General features: G+C 46.9%; 1 protein-coding gene across 1 annotated transcript in view; it reads left to right on the forward strand.

Moving 5' to 3' along the window:
• Window positions 1-18,167, forward strand: part of GBE1 (1,4-alpha-glucan branching enzyme 1) — a 686,238-nt gene that overhangs the window by 536,119 nt on the left and 131,952 nt on the right. The gene's annotated exons all lie outside the window — the stretch shown is intronic.

Below are 18,167 nucleotides of genomic sequence, written 5' to 3' on the forward strand. Positions count from 1 at the left end.
TGTTAGGTTATGAATCCTCTCCGTTCTTTACTTTTCTCCACATTTTTTTTTCTTTTTTTTTTTTTTTTTTTAGTCCTCATTCGCCATCAGATATCTCCAGGGCAATTTTAGTTAACTCCATGACCCCCCTCTTGATTGGCGCCAGTTAGAGTACTCTGTTTCTGAATGGATGTTCTTTACACCAAACCTCACATTCCGATGTAAAGTTTGTTCCAGTCCATTCTCCAAGCGCCCGACTGAGCAACCAAAGGGGTAAAGCATCACTGTGTAAAGGCGTAATCATAGGACAGCTTTCCCCGATTTTTAGATATTACTCAGCCAATCTATACAAGGTAGCCAAAAATCTTTTTATGACTAGTTTCATTGTATAATTAATAGAAATTAACGAATCCGCTAACGACGGAGAAGTGTTTTTAAGTCGAAATTTACAAATTCTCTCTGTGCTAATAAAATTAAATAAAAATATAACTTGTTCTCAACTAGAGACATTACCTCATAAGATGGTGACAATCCACTAAATACCAAAGTTATACTTTACTGAATGCCAGGCCCAAACATGGCTTCCATACCTCTGATTATAGTTGTCCAGAAGAGATGTAACCTAGGACAGCTTAAAAACATATGAACGTCATCTACTTTAGGCTGGAGGCATTTTGGAGTTGTACCTTTCTCAAAGGGGACCAATACATTCTGTAAAGACAAAAAATATGATTTCTTTTTAGGTTTGCAGGAGAGACTGCGGAGTGTAGAATGTTCTAAGATACTTGCTATAGATCTTCTACTTGAACACCAGGCAAGCACTCTCCCCACAGCTCCGATGGAAGTTGAAATTCTGTCAGTCAGGTCCACCAGTATCCAGTATAGGGTCGCCACCTCTTTCTTTTGAATGATTTTCTTACTCAGGTTAGATTCTAGTTCATTGGACATGCCGACAGATATGCTAAGGGATTTATGCCAGCTCTTAATTTGCATATACTTAAACCTGGATAGCTCGTTGTCTGTAAGTGACTTCAGCAATTCCCAAGAAATAAGAATGCCCTGCGGTGTAAGTTGTTCCCATCATAGTAATCCAGCTGCGTTTAATGGGCATGCTAGAACATCTTTAGTCCACTCAGGTGAGCCCGGAGCATCCCAAATAGGCGCCAACGCACTACAGTAGCTAATCTTTAAAAGCTTCCTAACTTTGAACCATGTAGATGCGAAACTCCTTAGAATTTTAAATCTGACCTTTTTAAAGAATCTTGGGTCTCCAAATTTGTATAAATACCCTTGATTTCCTCCCTCTAGCTCTAATAGCATCTCTTTAAACATTGTACCAATATCAGAGCTGTCTGGATTATTCATAAGCATTTTGCGGGTCCTAATAGAAAAAATCCATGCTTAAAAAACTACATCTGGCAGTGATAACCCTCCCTTATCCTTCTTCCTCCACAACTTCTTCCATGAGATCCTAATACCCTTAAAAGCCCAAATAAAATGGTTTATTTTGGCTGGAGTTTTTTCAATCCCTCTTCTTCAAACGTCAGTGGGATATTTTGAAACAAAAAAATTAGTTTAGGTAACACCATCGTTTTAATTAAATTAATTGTACCTATAAGCTTTAAAGGTGATAAGCCCAACTACTCAAGGAGTTCTATGTCTCTGAATTTAAGCAAATTTATGTCTACAATATCGTCGAATATTTTGTGTGATCAGAATACCTAGATATCTTATTTCTTTTTTCAGTGAATAAAAACTAGTATCCATATTCCAAGCCATACATTCGGTCTTAGCTGCATTGACTTCGCATCTAGAGATCTGGCCAAACTTCTGCTCTTCATTGTAAATTGTTGGTATGTTTTTTTCTTAAATCTGATGTGTAAACCATTAGGTTGTCAGCATACAAAGCCACCTTTCTTTCCCAAGTTTTATATTTATAAGGGGATATTTCAGGATTACTTCTGATCTTTCCTGCTAGTTTCTCAATGTATAAGTTAAAAAGTAGGGGAGGCAATGGGCAACCTTGCCTTGTGCCCCGCTGTATTTTTTAGAGGGGCAGAGAGGTTTCTATTTACTAATATTCTAGAAACTGGGGCTTGATAAATCAACTTTTTCACTAAAGTTCTGTCCTTAAATTATATACTTTCAACATATATCTCAAATAACCCCAATTAACTCTATTGAATGCCTTAGTGGCGTCCAAGTTGATGATGGCTAGAGGTGATTTATAAAGCGCTGCTAAATCAATTGCCCCTATCAGGTTATAAGTAAGATCTTGAATTCCCCTACCCCGGATTACGTTTTTTCGTCCCTATGCAATAGCTCCCCTGTCCCCCATTTAATCTCTCCACTAAAATGTTCGTAAAAATCTTATAATCTACATTGAGTAGAGAAATGTGGCGATATGAGTCGCAAAGGCTAGGGGACATTTCAGGTTTAAGAATCAATGATACCGTGGCTTCGTTCCAGGATTGTGGCATATTTCCGCCTTTTTCAAAAATATAGGAAAACAATTGCTCCATCACAGGCATAAGAATCTCCATAAGCACCTTATAAAGCTCTGCAGGCAGACCATCAGGCCCAGCAGCTTTACCAGATTTCCCTGCTACCAGTGCTCTTTTGATCTCATTACTTGTTATCGTGCTATTTAAATTAAATGCTTCATTCTCTTAGATGTTTTATGTGATCGCCACCCAACCAGGCCTTGACTGTTTCCTCCTGGATAGTTAGATCTTCCCGATAGACCCCTTCAAAATATGTTTGAAAAACCTCTTCAATATCTGTAGGACTTTTTTAGCAATTTCCCATCGTAACTGACTTCTTTAATGTTTCCTCTGGCGATGTCTTGATTGGTCTTCCATGCCAGAAGCTTGCCCCAACATTCCCCATACTCAAATTGAGCAAGTCCACTAGCTTGCAATCTTCTTTTTAACCTTGAATCCATCACCGCCGTCAAATCAGATTTTAGCGATTTAAAAAAAGTTTCTGAAACTTCCTCATCTATCATAATACTCCCTTGGAGGATATGGTATTTTCTAGCTTCTGAATCTCTCCCTCGATCGTCCCCCACCTCAGCTCTATACTTTTGCTGTCTAGCAATTTGCAATGATGTTAAATGACCTCTCAAAAAAGCCTTGTAGATATTCCACACTACTTCTAATGGGGCAGTTTTCATGTTATTGGAGTAAAAACTTTTGACTACAATTAAGGCCTTGATTGTCATCCTCTAACAAGCACGGTCTAAGGTCCATCTTCTGTTAGGCGGTTTTAATGGAACTTTAAGAACTAAAGAAACTACTGAGTGGTCAGAAAGATGTTCCGCCAAATGTTTTATACTATCTAGCCATCTTTTGACCTTGGAACTCACTAAAAAGAGATCTAATCTGGATTTGTGACCATATTTCTTATTGTGAAAAGTAAACCCTCTCCTTTTCCCCATCTTTTCTCTCCAAACATCAGGCCAGGCTAACTGTTTTATAGTGTTTTTTATCATTAGTCTCATTTTATTATTCTGAACTGCTCTACTTTTCACTGACCTGTCTAAAGCTGGATCTAAAACTACATTGAAATCCCCTGCCAAAATTAACGGATCTGTAACATTTAATCATTTAGAATGGAGATCACTATAGGGGGCTGTATCGTCAATGTTAGCACCATAATATCCTGCCACTGTAAACTTGTAGGCATGACATTTAATTTTGGCTATGGCCCATCTTGCTATCTTCAATCAATCAATCAATACATTTATAGAGCGCGCTACTCACCCGTGAGGGTCTCAAGGCGCTGAAGGGAGGGGGGGTGTTGCTACTGCTCGAAAAGCCAGGTCTGGAGGTGTTTTCTGAAGGTGAGATGGTCCTGGGTCAGTCGTAGGTGCGCGGGGAGGGAGTTTCATGTTTTGGCTGACAGGTAGGAGAAGGATCTTCCTCCGGTGGTGGTTCTGCAAAATCGTGGGACGGTGACGAGGGCGAGGCTGGCGGAGCGGAGCTGGCGGGTGGGGGTGTAGAACGAGAGGCTGTTGTTGAGGTATTCGGGGCCCTTGTCGTGTAGTGCTTTGTGTGCGTGGGTGAGAAGCCTGAACATGATCCTCTTGCAGACGGGGAGCCAGTGCAGGTCTCTCAGGTGGGTGGATATGTGGCTGTGGCGAGGGATGTCGAGGATGAGTTGTGCGGAGGTGTTCTGTATGCGTTGGAGTAGAGTCTGAAGTTTGGCTGTGGTTCCTGCGTATAGGACGTTTCCGTAGTCCAGTCGGATGGTGACGAGGGCCTGGGTGACGGTTTTTCTGGTTTCGGTGGGGATCCATCGGAAGATTTTTCGGAGCATGCGCAGGGTGTTGAAGCAAGATGATGAGACGGCGTTGACTTGCTTAGTCATCGTGAGGGAGGAGTCCAGGATGAATCCCAGGTTGCGTGCGTGGTCCGTGGGTGTTGGCGCGGAGCCCAGTGCTGTGGGCCACCAGGAGTTGTCCCAGGCGGATGGGGATTGTCCGAGGATGAGGACTTCCGTTTTGTCTGAGTTTAGCTTTAGGCGACTGAGCTTCATCCATTCTGCGACGTCTTTCATTCCTTCCTGGAGGTTGGTTTTGGCGGTGTCTGGGTCTTTGGTGAGGGAGATTATCAGTTGGGTGTCGTCGGCGTAGGAGATGATATTGATGTTGTGTTTGCGTGCGATGGTGGCGAGGGGGCTCATGTAGATATTGAAGAGGGTAGGGCTGAGCGAGGAGCCTTGGGGTACTCCGCAGATGATCACGGTGGCTGCTGAGCGGAAGGGAGGTTCTATCGGAGAGGAACAAGGTGATCCAGTCCAGGGCCTTTCCTTGGATCCCAGTGTTGAGGATGCGGATTGTTAGAGTGCGGTGGCATACGGTGTCAAAGGCTGCCGAGAGGTCTAGGAGGATGAGGGCGGTTGTTTCTCCGTTGTCCATCTGGATCCTGATGTCGTCGGTGGCTGCGATGAGGGCGGTCTCGGTGCTGTGGTTGGCTCGAAATCTGGACTGGGATGGGACGAGCGAGTTGTTTACCTCGAGGAAAGCAGTCAGCTGTTTGTTGACGGTCTTCTCGATGACTTTGGCCGGGAAGGGAAGGAGAGAGATGGGGTGGAAGTTCTTGAGGTCTTTGTGGTCCGCTGTGGGTTTCTTCAGAAGGGCGCTGATTTCTGCGTGCTTCTAGCTCTCAGGGAAGGTGGCTGACGTGAGGGAGTTGTTTATGACGTTCCGGAGGTGGGATGCGATGATGATGTCTGCTTTGTTGAAGATATGATGGGGGCAAGGGTCAGAGGGGGAGCCAGAGTGGATGGTGTTCATGACGTGGATGGTGTCTTCCGTGCTGATGGGGGTCCAGGTGCTGAGGGTGGTGGTGGGGGTTGATGCTTTGGTGGCTGGAGGCAGGGTCTGGGGTCCGAAGCTGTCGTGTATATCTGCGATCTTGCATTGGAAGAACGTGGCGAGGGAGTTGCAGAAGTCTTGCGATGGGGTGATGACATTGCTGGCGCTGGAGAGCTTTTTGACGATGCTGAAGAGTTCCTTGCTGTTGTGGGTGTTGTTGTCTAGCCGCTCTTTGAACGATGCCCTTTTGGTGGTGCGGATCAGCTGGTGGTGTTTGCGGGTGGCGTTCTTGAGGGCTGTCAGGTTTTCTGTTGTCCGTTCGTAGCGCCAGGTTTTTTCGAAGGTTCGGCAGGATTTCTTTGAGTCTTTGAGGGCGTCTGTGAACCATGAGGTTTTCCTGTTGCCGGTCTTGCCTGGGGGGTTCTTCAGTGGGGCGAGGTCGTCGGCGCAGTTGGTGATCCACTGTGTGAAGTTGTGGGCTGCATCGTTGGTGTCAGCGGTGTCGGTTGTCCACTTTATTGCCCTCAAGGGAAATAGCTGAGTTTTCTTTAATAACTATCACCACTCCCTTAGTTGGTGTTTGCTTCATGATGCATATGACCTCTTGAATCCAAATCCTAGATTTGCACAAGGCTCTCATTTCGCTTTCCATCAAATGAGTCTCCTGAAGTATGAATATATGTTCTGGGGAGTCTCTTAAATAATGGAGAATCTTCTCCATCCTGTATTTAAATTCCTTAAGAGAACTTTTAACAATATATTATGTTCCTCCTGTTATCGGGCCATAACTCAAAATCTGAAACATAATTTCTTTTTAAAGCCTTACTTTGACGAATTGGACATTTTTCTTTTCTGACTGCACCCCACCCTGTACTCCCCACCCTATCCCTTGCCCTTCTTCCCTTTCCTATGGCCCTACTCTGGCCTTCGGAAGCTCCCTCTCATTGAGTCAGGAAATTAAACATAGCTTACTTTATATAATCTTGCAATGATAATTTCTTTATATCCTTTATATCTTTTATCGTTCTCCTTTTAAGCCTTGCTGCAAAGTGACAGTAGGAGTTTATTATTGTATGAATTTTTTAATCACCTCTTGCTACCTCGGAATCCACTGAAATAGACTTCAAAAAACTCTCAGCATCCTCTACCCATCTGAAAGACTCCATTTTATTATTATGCATTACTTTTAGCATAAGAAATTTAAGTTGAGCTGTAGCACCCAATTTTCTGAAGGGTTCTAGTAGTTTTCCCAGCTCCCACTGCCTAGTTGCTGTAATCGAGGTAACATCGGATTTTATTTGTAACATTATTTTGTCTACATGTAACAAGTTCATCTTAAGGGCCTTGTTAAATATTTCCTCTTTTAAACTGTATGTTAAAAAGTGAACTAGAATTTTCCGAGGTCTGGTTTTATTTGGGTTCAATCTGAACGGGTCTGTAAGTACTCGCTGTATGTCGGCCATAAGATCTTGCACTCAGGTTTCGATTTGGGAAGCTTGTTTAATTAACTTTGTTATGAACTCCTCAAGATTATCTCCCTCTGTTCCTTCCCGAACCTTTAACAAATGGATGTTGTTTCTCCTTTGGGAGTTTTCGAGAGATTCCAGTTTGTCCTGAAAGCCCATATCCGTCTCTTTCCTTGGGCATATATCTTTTACATTTTCCTGCATCTGTGAGACTAATTCAGCCACCGTCCATTCTAAGGCTGCAGTCCTGATTGCCAATGCATCCAGCTTAACATCAATTTTTTCACAGGACATTTTAATATCCGCTTGATTTTTAATGATGGTATATCCTCTAGCACTTTATTAGCTTCATCCACCATCATTAGTTTCACTGTAATTGGTCCCTCTGATAATGCTAGTAAATCTTGATCTTTCTCTAGTAATTGAAACCTATTGGGACTTAGTAGGCCTTCCGGAAATTCAGGTAATTGCTTTGACCCAATCCCCACTTGCTGCTACTTCTTGTGCCGGGATAATTTTTTTTTACGAGGATGGGTTGCCCCTTTCCGTATGGTATCTCGAGTTTGATGATCCACTTTAGCTGAGCTCAAACGGGCACTCCTTAATGAATACATGTTCTGGCTTTTTAATTTTAAATCCAAAGGTATTCCCTCCGTTCTGTTGTCCCAAATGACCAACTCTCCCGTACTAAATCTTCTCCCCTCAACTTGTCGTCCGGATTTACTCCTACTTTATTTCCTGATCCAAATTCAGATATGGAGTCTGGTCTGCGCACGGCTTTCCCGTTAATCTTGTTGAATGTATCGGAGAGCTATGCGGCCACGTGTCAAGTGATTCTGCACACTTGCTATAACTAAGTGCTCCCACTTGCCAGGCCCTAATCTTGTCTTTTTCTACATCCAAGGCACCCCTAAGGTAGGCCGAAGGCAGCCCCCTGGTGCAGTGTATTTAAAAGGTAGGATGGGTAGAGCGGTGTTTTTCCATGTCCTGCTAGTGAAATACTGTACAACTCGTTTTCACTACTGCAAGGATATCTCTTCCATAGGTTAACATGGGGTCTGCCTGGAATAATTTTTTCAATTGCAGATTACCTTAGGAAGATGATAGAAAGTGGTGTTTCGGATCTCTGAACTCACAATTGCAAAATGCATATTTTAGTAAAGATGATTTTAAAATTGCGTGTTTGAAAATGGCACTTTTAGGAAGTGGGCATTTTCTTGCTTAACCAGTCTGTGCCTGCCAGTCTGTGTAGTTGTTAGTATGAGTTGCAACAGAAACCTGAATAAGGCTGTGCCTGTCCTCTCACAAAGAAGTCTCCACCCCCTGGTACAGTGTCTGGAACAGGGCAGGAAAAAGCTGGATTTTGTGCACAACACGGACAGTCCTTCAAGTAGGCCGACTTCAAAGACCAGAACTGGTATAAGTAATGGGGTCCAGCCCCCACATTTATAGATTACTTCGGACTAAGGAACAAGTCAAGAAGATCTGGAAGAGCTGCCAGGAGGAGTACTGCCCTTTGTTATGTGTTGCTTTCCTGGGTTGGTCTGCAGTTGCTGCTTCTTTATTGGCCAGTAAAAGGTCTGGACTGAACTTTCTTGAATCCTGTTATAGTTTCTCCAAGGGCTTCAGATAGTGCTTGCCTCCTGTTGGAAGTCTCAGGCACATCAAAGACTTCAACTTCATCTGCTTACCAGCACTGTGTTTACATGCTGTAACAGAAGAAAAAGTAACCCAACACTGCCTGCTCCATGACCTGTTGGCACCGCACGCTGCAAGACTTCACTTTACTATGCAATCCTGGACTCATGACGTCGCCAAGTGCTGTCACCGAGCAGCTGCTTGCACCATGACCTGTTGGTACTGCATGTCGCATCGCCTCGCCTTTCTTCACATTACAGCCCTGGTTTCATTGACGACGATGCGGCATGCTGACATAGATGCCGCTGCCTTCACCATGGCCTGTAGACACCGCTTGGAAAGTCCATGAAGCAATGCCCTGTCCCTTAATGCTGCCTTGGCCTTTCGACCTCCGTGCCTTTGTTTTGAGTATTATCAACAGGTGCAGCTGCTTGCAATGCGACCTGTGGGCAACGAACGATGCATTGCCCCATTTCGCACCGCACCATCAGTAACAATGACGACTACGCTGCCTTCACTGTGACCTTTGGGCACCGCGTGACGCAACGCCCTGCTCCACATCGCTGCCCCACCAAAGCCGGCGATCCTGACTTCAACCTCTGGGAGTTCGATCTATAAGGTGTGTGACTTCAAGTGCCCGAAGACTACTGCACTGATCTCCGAAGCCGCCTCCGCATCTTCAGATCTCACCACAAGGTCCCTGACACCCTGCATTGCCAAAGTTACGGTTTGCTGGTAATCCCGACACCGTAGCTGGACCGCAACCTTTCAGTTGGCCTGAAATGTTGGGTTTGTTGTTAACGATACCGTGATACCCCCGGACAGAGCTATCGACTTCAAGAAACTGTCTTTTAAGTCTGTTTGCAATGTTCATATTTTGGTTACTGTATGCTGGATTTTTATCGTTTTGGTCTACACTTTATACATTTCCTCTTGCATAAGCCTGACTGCTCGTGCCAAGCTACCAAGGGTTATTGTAGGTATGTAACTCCATTATCCTTACTAGAAGGATGGGTCCCTACTTGTACAAGGTACAAGCCTGCTAACTAGAGACTACCCTTTCTAACACTGGTTGTTAGCGGTGAGGATAAGATGTGCGTTTGTACTTGACCTACAGTGATCGGTGTTCACTACTACCATGTCGTAGACCACTACGTACCACATACAGTTTTTTTCTTTTTGGTCTGTTGTCATTCCATTTTACTTGAGCTTGAATGCACTACAGCATCATGTCTCAGTCAACAGCATCGTCTGTTACATTCCTAAAATTGGTTTATGAGGAGGATAGGTTGAAAACCTACTCTGTGATGGAAGTGAAGTCAGTTTTCAAAAACATCAAAGTCCACCAAAAAGGAGGTGCTACAAAACGAGCTGAGGGCTTTGGGTAGCAGCCAGAAAATGCCAGTGGACAGTCAGAGGATCCTAGTGTGGACGCCGAGGGGCCAATTGAAAGGGAAAATGTGCTCAGGACTCAGGAGTTGCTAGGGGCCCTCCAGGCCAGGCAACAGTGGTTTGCCCCCAGAAGAGGTAGTGGCCAAGAGGGAAGCTAGGACGCATCAATAGAGATTGAGAGGCTCAAAATGGAGCAGAAAAGGATGATTTTAGACCATGAGCATGGTACAAAGGAGCTGGAGCTAAAGCGTAGGTCGAGCACAGATGGAGGCATCTATCCACATGAATGGGGTCCCTGAGAGAAATTGGGAAGCATGATTTTTGGCTTTGTGTAAGGGGTATAACCTCGCCTACACTGACATCAAGGAAGCCATTCTCACTAGGTATGGCCTTACTTCTTACAAGTACAGAGATTCGTTTAGAGGGAGTAAGAAAACTGATTCAGAGACCTGACTAGAATGTGTGGATTCTTTTGCAGATCGCTGGATGGTTGAGTAAAGTTCAGTAATGCCAGAGATTTTCAAGGGCTGTACAATTTGATTGTGTCGAAGCACTTGTCTAATCTGCGTTTTGCAGAGCTGTGGCACTACTTGACTGATAGTAAGCTGAATGACCCCAGGAAGTTTGCTGTAGCGGTGGACCGCTGGGTGAGTACCATGGTCCACAAGAAGGTATATGGGGGAGACTTCGCCATAGGTGCCCAACAACAGAGTGGGCGGTCAAGAGTAAACAAAAGGAGTTCCCACAAGTGCCTCAATCTAGTACCAAGGGTAAAGATTCCTACCACGCAGGAGACAAGAAACCTTGGATCTTTTTAGGGCAGCTTGCAGAGTCAGAACCCTGCAAATGTTTTGCTTGTGACCAGGTGGGACACATTCAGCAGGATACCAAGTGTTCCAATCGGGCACTGCCACCCAACGGTGGGCAGTCTAAGGTGTTGGCTAGTGTAGCGCTTGGGGAAAAATTGTTCCCAGGTGGGTGTGGGGCCCCAACAGATGACCCTTGTCTCACTAGTGGACAGTGAGATTTTCCAAAGAAGTCTAGTGCCGGATAACACTAAGAAATACAAGCAATGGATGACCATCAACAGACAGAGGTTAGAGGCTCTAGATACTGAAGCCAGGGTGACCACCCACCGTCTGGTGTCACTTGGTGCCTGAGTAGCAGGTAGTCCCTGGTGTGTTCCACCAAGGAAATGCAGTGGACAACTGGCGCCAGTGTAAGGTGACGCAGGTTCCATTTGAGTGGGGGGGGTCTTGGATTCCTTGAGGGTAGCTGTGAGTCGCACCATGCCTGTTGATTGTCTGCTGAGCTACAATCTAGAGCTGTCATTGTGGAAGGACAAGGAGCTCAGGTCACACTTGGTGATGTTGGCGTTGCCTATGTGGGCGTGTGTGACCACACGGTCCATGGCAGCCAGAAAGGGCGATCAGAAGGACCTGGATCCTAAAACAGTGGCCTAGGCCTAGAACTTCTGACCCATCTGTCTGCTCCCCTTCCCGGCCAAGGTCATCGAGAAAATAGTTAACAGACAGCTTACCCAATACCTTGAAGAGAACAGAATCCTGGACCCTTCCCAGTCAAGGTTCCGCAGCAACCACAGCACAGAGACCGCCCTCATCGCTGCCAACGACATCAAATCCCTGCTAGACAACGGGTAGACTGCAGCACTCATCCTCCTAGACATCTCCGCCGCCTTCGACACTGTCTGCCACCGCACACTACACGCACGCCTCCACGCAGCAGGGATCCGAGACAATGCTCTGGAATGGACCACCTCCTTCCTCTCCGGCAGAACCCAGAGCGTTCGCCTTCCCCCATTCATTTCCGAAGCCTCCGAGATCATCTGCGGTGTACCCCAAGGATCCTCCCTCAGCCTGACACTGTTCAACATTTACATGGCCCGCTCGCACACGTCGCCCGACAGCACGACCTCAACATAGTCTCCTATTCCGACGACACTCAACTGATCCTCTCCCTCACCAAGGTCCCCATCACCGCCAAAGCCAACCTCCATGAAGGAATGAAGGCAGTCGCCGACTGGATGAAGATCAACCATCTGAAGCTGAACTCAGACAAGACGGAGGTCCTCATCCTCGGCTCCAACCCGTCAGCCTGGGATGACTCCTGGTGGCCAACCGCACTGGGGGCAGCCCCGACCCCCACTGACCTCGCACGCAACCTGGGAATCATCCTCGACTCAACGCTCTCAATGACCAAGCAAGTCAACACCGTCTCCTCCTCCCGCTTCAACACCCTCCAGATGCTCCGCAAGATCTACAGATGGATCCCGACAGATACAAGAAAGACAGTCACCCAGGCCCTCGTCAGCATCAGACTCGACTATGGAAACGCCCTCTACGCGGGAGCCCCGACCAAGCTCATCAATCGACTAAAACGCATCCAAAATGCCTCACCACGACTGATCCTCGATGCACCACGACACAGCCACATCACCCCCACCTGAGAAACCTGCACTGGTTCTTCGTCAACAAGAGGATATCCTTCAAGCTCCTCATCCACGCACACAAGGCACTCCACAAGACCAGTCCAGCCTACCTCAACAGACGGCTCTCCTTCTACACCGCCAGCTCCGCTCTGCCAACCTCTCACTCGCCACCATCCCACGCATCCGAAGAACAACCACCGGTGGGAGATCCTTCTCCCACCTTGCCGCTAAGACATGGAACACCCTCCCACTGAGCCTACGACAGACCCAAGACCTGCTGACCTTCAGGAGGATACTAAAGACCTGGCTGTTCGATGAGTAGCAGCCCCCACCTCCCCCCCACAGCGCCTTGAGACACTCGCGGATATGTAGTGCACTTAACAAATCACTGATTGATTGATAGGTGCCTGCAAAGAGGAAGGGTTAGGGGCCCGGGAAACCTGCTCCTGAAGTTCCCATGGTCCAGTAGGAGGGAAGAAGGGGGTCCCACCTGGAAGGATTTCTGCGTGGGGCAGAAAGAGTGCCTACTCTTGTGGGTCTTGGGCAGCAGGCCAAAGACTAAGCAGCTGGCTCCGATTCCAAGTCTCACCTGTTCTACTGAGGTAATGGTCTCCTGTATAGTGAGCCTAAGGTTCCTGAGCCTGGGGAGCCCGTGTGCTGGTGGTAGCCCAGCGCTTCAGAATCTTCCTTATGGATTTGGCACATGATGTGCATGTGACTGCACATTTGGGGCAGTGCAAGACCTTTGACAGACTTGTCACCTACTTTTACATGCCCCAAATAAGAAAAGATTCTGATACCTTTTTTTAGGTCCTGCCAGAATTGCCAAATGAGAGTGCAGAGAGATGTTAGCTCCACTGCAACCATTCCTGTTGTGAGCACCTTTCGAGCGGGTGGTCATTGACTTAGTGGTGCCTCTGGACCCCAAAACAGCCATGGGTAATAGGTTCATCCTGGTCTTTGTGGACCATGCCACCCAGTACCCGGAAGCTATCCCTCTATGGTCGGGCGACGGTGCCCGTTGTGGCCAGGGCACTAATTGGGATCTTTACTCAAGTAGGTTTACCCAAGGAGGTGGCATCTGACAGTACCAACTTTATGTCCATGTACATAAAGGTTATGTGGCAGGAGTGTGGGGTGAACTGCAAATTCACTTCTCCTTACCACCCCCAAAGTAATGGGTTGGTTGAGAGAATGAACTGAACCCTGAAAGACATGATTGGGGGTCTGTCAGACTACACTATGCATACGTGGGACGTCTTCTTATCATGCCTTCTCTTTGCCTACAAGGAGGTAACACAGAAGTGGCTTGGCTTTAGCCCATTTGAGCTGCTGTATGGGCATCCTGTGACAGGACCAGTTTAGTGAAATAAGGCTGGGAGCTAGCACCTTGGAAGCCACCCCAGGATGTATTCCGTTACATACTGGCCTTTAGAAGTCAGACTGCCCACTTCAGGAAACTCGCTCATGCGCACCCAGAAGCAAGCCAGAAGCAAGCCAGAAAGACATGAAATGCTGGTATAACCAGAATACCACTCTGAATTTCAACCTGACCAGAAAGTGTGGTGACAAGTGTACAGGGTAATTTGAGGTGAAGGAGCACAAGAGTGATCTCACCTACCTGTTGATTTTCTGACTCCTAGGAACCCCTTGAGGGTCCTACATACAAACTGCCTTAAACCACACTTTGAGAGGACTGATTTATCCATGCATTTAGCTACAGAGTGGAAGACAAGTGAACCTCTCCCCAAACTCGTTGCTGCCAAAGAGCAAGATGAGTCCATAGAAGGTTTGATCCTATCCCCTTCTCTGACCCTGGAGCAGCAGTGACTCATCAGTTACTGGGACAGTTTACTACTCTATTCTCACTCACCCCAGGAGTCATCCATCTATGTACGCATGATGTGGACACTTTGAACAGCCTACCTGTAAAACACAAAATGTGCAGGTTAGCTGCCAGAGTGAAGGCCAGCATCTAGGATGAAGTATCCAAGATGTTAGCTTTAGGGGTAGTTGAGCCATCCAGCAGTCCTCGGTCCAGCCTAGTGATTTTGCTATTTAAGGCTGCTGCGCATGATGCCACACCAGAACTGCAGACCTGTGTGGACTACCGTGGGCTCAACGCCATAACCGGGACTGACACCCACCCCTTTCCCGAAGCTGATGAGCTCATTAATGGGTTGGGAGCTGCCATGTTCCTCAGCACGTTTGATTTGAGAGAGAATGTGACCTAATGGCTAGGGTGGTCGACCTCGGAGCTGGGGAACCTGGTTCGAGTCTCGGCACAGACGCTCAACATTCTGTGATTCTGGCCAAATCACGTAATCTTCCTGTGCCTCACAAAAATGAATGTGTCCTTCTGTAATGTCACTAATGCTCATGTAAAGCGCTCTGATACCTTCGGGTCTAGTTTGCGCTATATGAAACTCCACAACAGCAAAAAAAAACTAGGGTACTAGCAGATTGTTTTAACTGATGTGGCCAAAGAGGTTGCTGTTCTCAATGCCGGAGGGGCACTCCCAATTCAGTTATACCCTTGGGGTTAAAGAACTTCCCTGCTACCTTCCAGATGTTGATCAATCAAGTCTTGTCTGGGATTCAAGACTTCAGTGCTGCCTACCTAGATAACATTGCGGTCTTCAGCTCGAGTTGGGAGGACCACTTGCTCCACATCTGGGAAGTGTTGAAGGTGCTGCAAGCCACAGGCCTCGGTATCCAGGCCAGTATGTGCCAGATAGGGCAGGGGTCACTGGTGTACTTGGTACTCTAGGTAGGAAGCGGCCGGGTGGCACTCCCACAACTCCAGATTAACACCATTCTGGCTTGGGCATCCGCCAAGACCCAGACAGAGGTGTGAGCCTTCTTAGGTCTTGAGGGATACTACAAGAGATTTGTCAGGGGGTATAGCACAATTGTGGCTCCCCTAAGAGTGCTGACTTCCGGGAAGCAGCCTAGACCGATCATCTGGACTGAGACATGCCAAATTGCTTTTGACACCCTGAAGGCCATGTGCATGGCACCTGTGCTTCTGGCCCTGACTTCTCCAAGGGATTTGTGGAGCAGACAGATGATTCAGAGCATGGTGTGGGAGTGGTGCTCTCGCAGCTTAACAAAGAGGACCTAGACCAACCTGTTGCCTTCTTAGCAGGAGTCTACTTGCCAGAGAACAGAGGTGTAGCACAATTGAAAGGGAAGCTTTTGCTATGCAACTGGTGCTGACCCTACTTGTTTCGGACTCACTTCCGGGTGCAGACAGACCACAGGCCCCTCCTATGGTTGATGCAGATGAGGGGTGAGAACCCAAAATGGTTGAGGTGGCCCACCTCCCTACAAGGAATTTACTTCATGGTGGAACACCACCCTGGCACAGAACACGCCAACTCTGATAGTCTGTTCAGGTTCTTCTAACTTAGTGAAGAGAACTCCCAGGAGGGTGGGTAGTTCTCCATACATTCAACTGGTGGGGACATGTGTAATGCCTGGCATCCTTTGGCGTGTTTCCACTGTATTTTTGATTTCTGATCTCCTGTTTTTTTGGTATAGTATGCTGGTTTGTTGTCTCTGTGCACTTTACCACTGCTGATCAGCGCTTAAGTGGAAGTGCTCCCTCTGTAAATTGAGTTATTGATTGCCATTTCCATGATTGACATATTTGATTTACTAGTAAGTTTTTCGTGATGTGCACAGGTGTGCCCAGGGCATGTTAGTCAAATGCTATGAGTGGGCCTGCAGCACTGATTGTGCCACCCACACCAGTAACCTTTCACATGTGTCTCATACCTGCCACTGAAGTGTCTGGTGCACAGTTTTAAACTGCCATGTCGACCTGGCAAGTGCTCCCAATTGCCAGGCCATAATCTTCCCTTTTTCTACATGTAAGGCACCCCTAATGTAGGCTCAAAACAGCTCCTGGGCATAGTGCAGTGTATTGAAAAGGTAGGACATGTAGAGGGGTGTTTTTACACATCCTGCTAGTGAAATACTGTGCAACTCATTTTCACTAGTGCAAGGCTATCTCTTCCATAGGTTAACATGGAGTCTGCCTGAAACATCTTTTCAAGTACAGAATCCCTTTGGAAGATGATAGAAAGCTGGAGTTTCGGGTTTCTGAACTCGCAATTTTAAAAATACATCTTTTAGTACAGATGACTTTTAAATTGTGTGTTTGAAAATGTCACTTTTAGAAAGTGGGCATTTTTGTGCTTAACCATTCTGTGACTGTCTGTAGAATCCATGTCTGTGTAGTTGACCGCTGGTGTTTCCTGCATGCACTCTAGACAAACACACAAAGGGAGCTGAGGTGTGTACTGCATGTCTTGATTGACCAATCACTGGGTCAATGGGCCTTCCTTAGCTAAGGGTGGTGGGACGGGTTGCCACAGACACCTGAATAGGGCTGTGCCTGTACTCACAAAGAAGTCTCCACCTCCTGAACAGTGTCTGGAACAGGGCAGGAAATAACTGATTTATGTGCACAACAAGGACTGTTTTTGAAGTAGGGCGACTTCAAAGCCCAGGACTGGTATAAGTATTGGGGCACAGACCCCACATTTTAAGATTACTTTGGACTAAGGAACCTGCCATGAAGAAGAGCTGGAAGAGCTGCCAGGAGTACTGCCCTTTGCTATGTGTTGCTTTGTTGAGTTGACTGCAGTTGCTGCTTCTATCTGAGGCAGTGAAAAAACTGGACTGACCTAATTTGAATCCTGTTAACGTTTTTTCAAGGGCTTGAGGTAGAGCTTGCCACCTGTTGGAAGTCTCAGGCACATCAAAGATTTCAACTTCATCTGTTTACCAGCATTGGAAACTGTTTGTTCTTGCTGCAAAAGAAGAAACAGTAACCGGACGCCATCACCGCTGCCTGCTCTGTGACATGTTGGCAACGCACGCTGCATCGCCCGCCTCACAATGCAACTCTGGTCTCACCGATGCCACCCATTGCCATCACCGAGCCACTGCTTGCACAGTGACCTGTTGGCACTACACGTCGCATCTCCTTACTTCACAGCGCAGCCCTGGTGTCACAGACAACGCTCCACGCTGACATTGACGCCACTGCCTGCACCGTGGCCTGTGGACACTGCTAGTGTGGTACATGAAACAGAGCCCCGTCTCACACCGCAGCTCTGGTCTTCTGAAGTCAGTGCGATTGACTTAAGTATCATCAACCAATGCCGCTGCTTGCACTGCGACCTGTGGGTACCCCATGAGGCATTGTCCCACTTCACACAACAACCTTGGGTCTACTGAGGACCACTCTTCAGCAACAACAAGGCTGTTGCCTGCACCGTTGCTTATGGACACCGCACGTTGCATCGCCCCACTTCGCAATGCAGCCCCAATGCCGCCGGCGCTTCTGACTTCAACGTCAGGGAGTTCGATGCAGAAGTCATTGGGCCCTGGAAGTCAAATGCATTGCAAACTGTACTCTGAAGCTGATGCCTGCCGACGACGCAGCATCTTTGGGATCTCAAAGCAATGTCCCAGACGTCATGCATTTCCAAAAGTACTGTTTGTGTGTCATCGCAACACCATAGCTGGCCCGCAACCTTGCGGCCTGCCTGAACTGTTGGAGTTGCTGTTCACGACGGTGTGATAGCCCAAGACGGAGCTACCAGTTTCAAAGAACTGTCTTTTAATTCTAGTTTTGTATTCTTAAAATATTCGAATTTTGATTGCTGTAAGTTGAATTTTTATCATTTTGATCTTGTTTTACACAGATAAATATTGACTATTTTTCTCAAACTGGTGTGGTGTCCTTTTGTAGTGGTTTCACTGTATTAATGTGGGTATTGTGCAAACACTTTACATATTGCCTCCGAAATAAGCCTGACTTCTCATGCCAAGCTACCAAGGGACTGAGCAGGGGTTATTGTAGGTGTGTAACTCAATTATGACTAGAAAGAAGGGTCCCTACTTGGAC

The sequence above is a fragment of the Lissotriton helveticus genome, chromosome 8 (assembly GCF_964261635.1).
Source record: "Lissotriton helveticus chromosome 8, aLisHel1.1, whole genome shotgun sequence".
NCBI classification, from domain to species: Eukaryota; Metazoa; Chordata; class Amphibia; order Caudata; family Salamandridae; genus Lissotriton; species Lissotriton helveticus.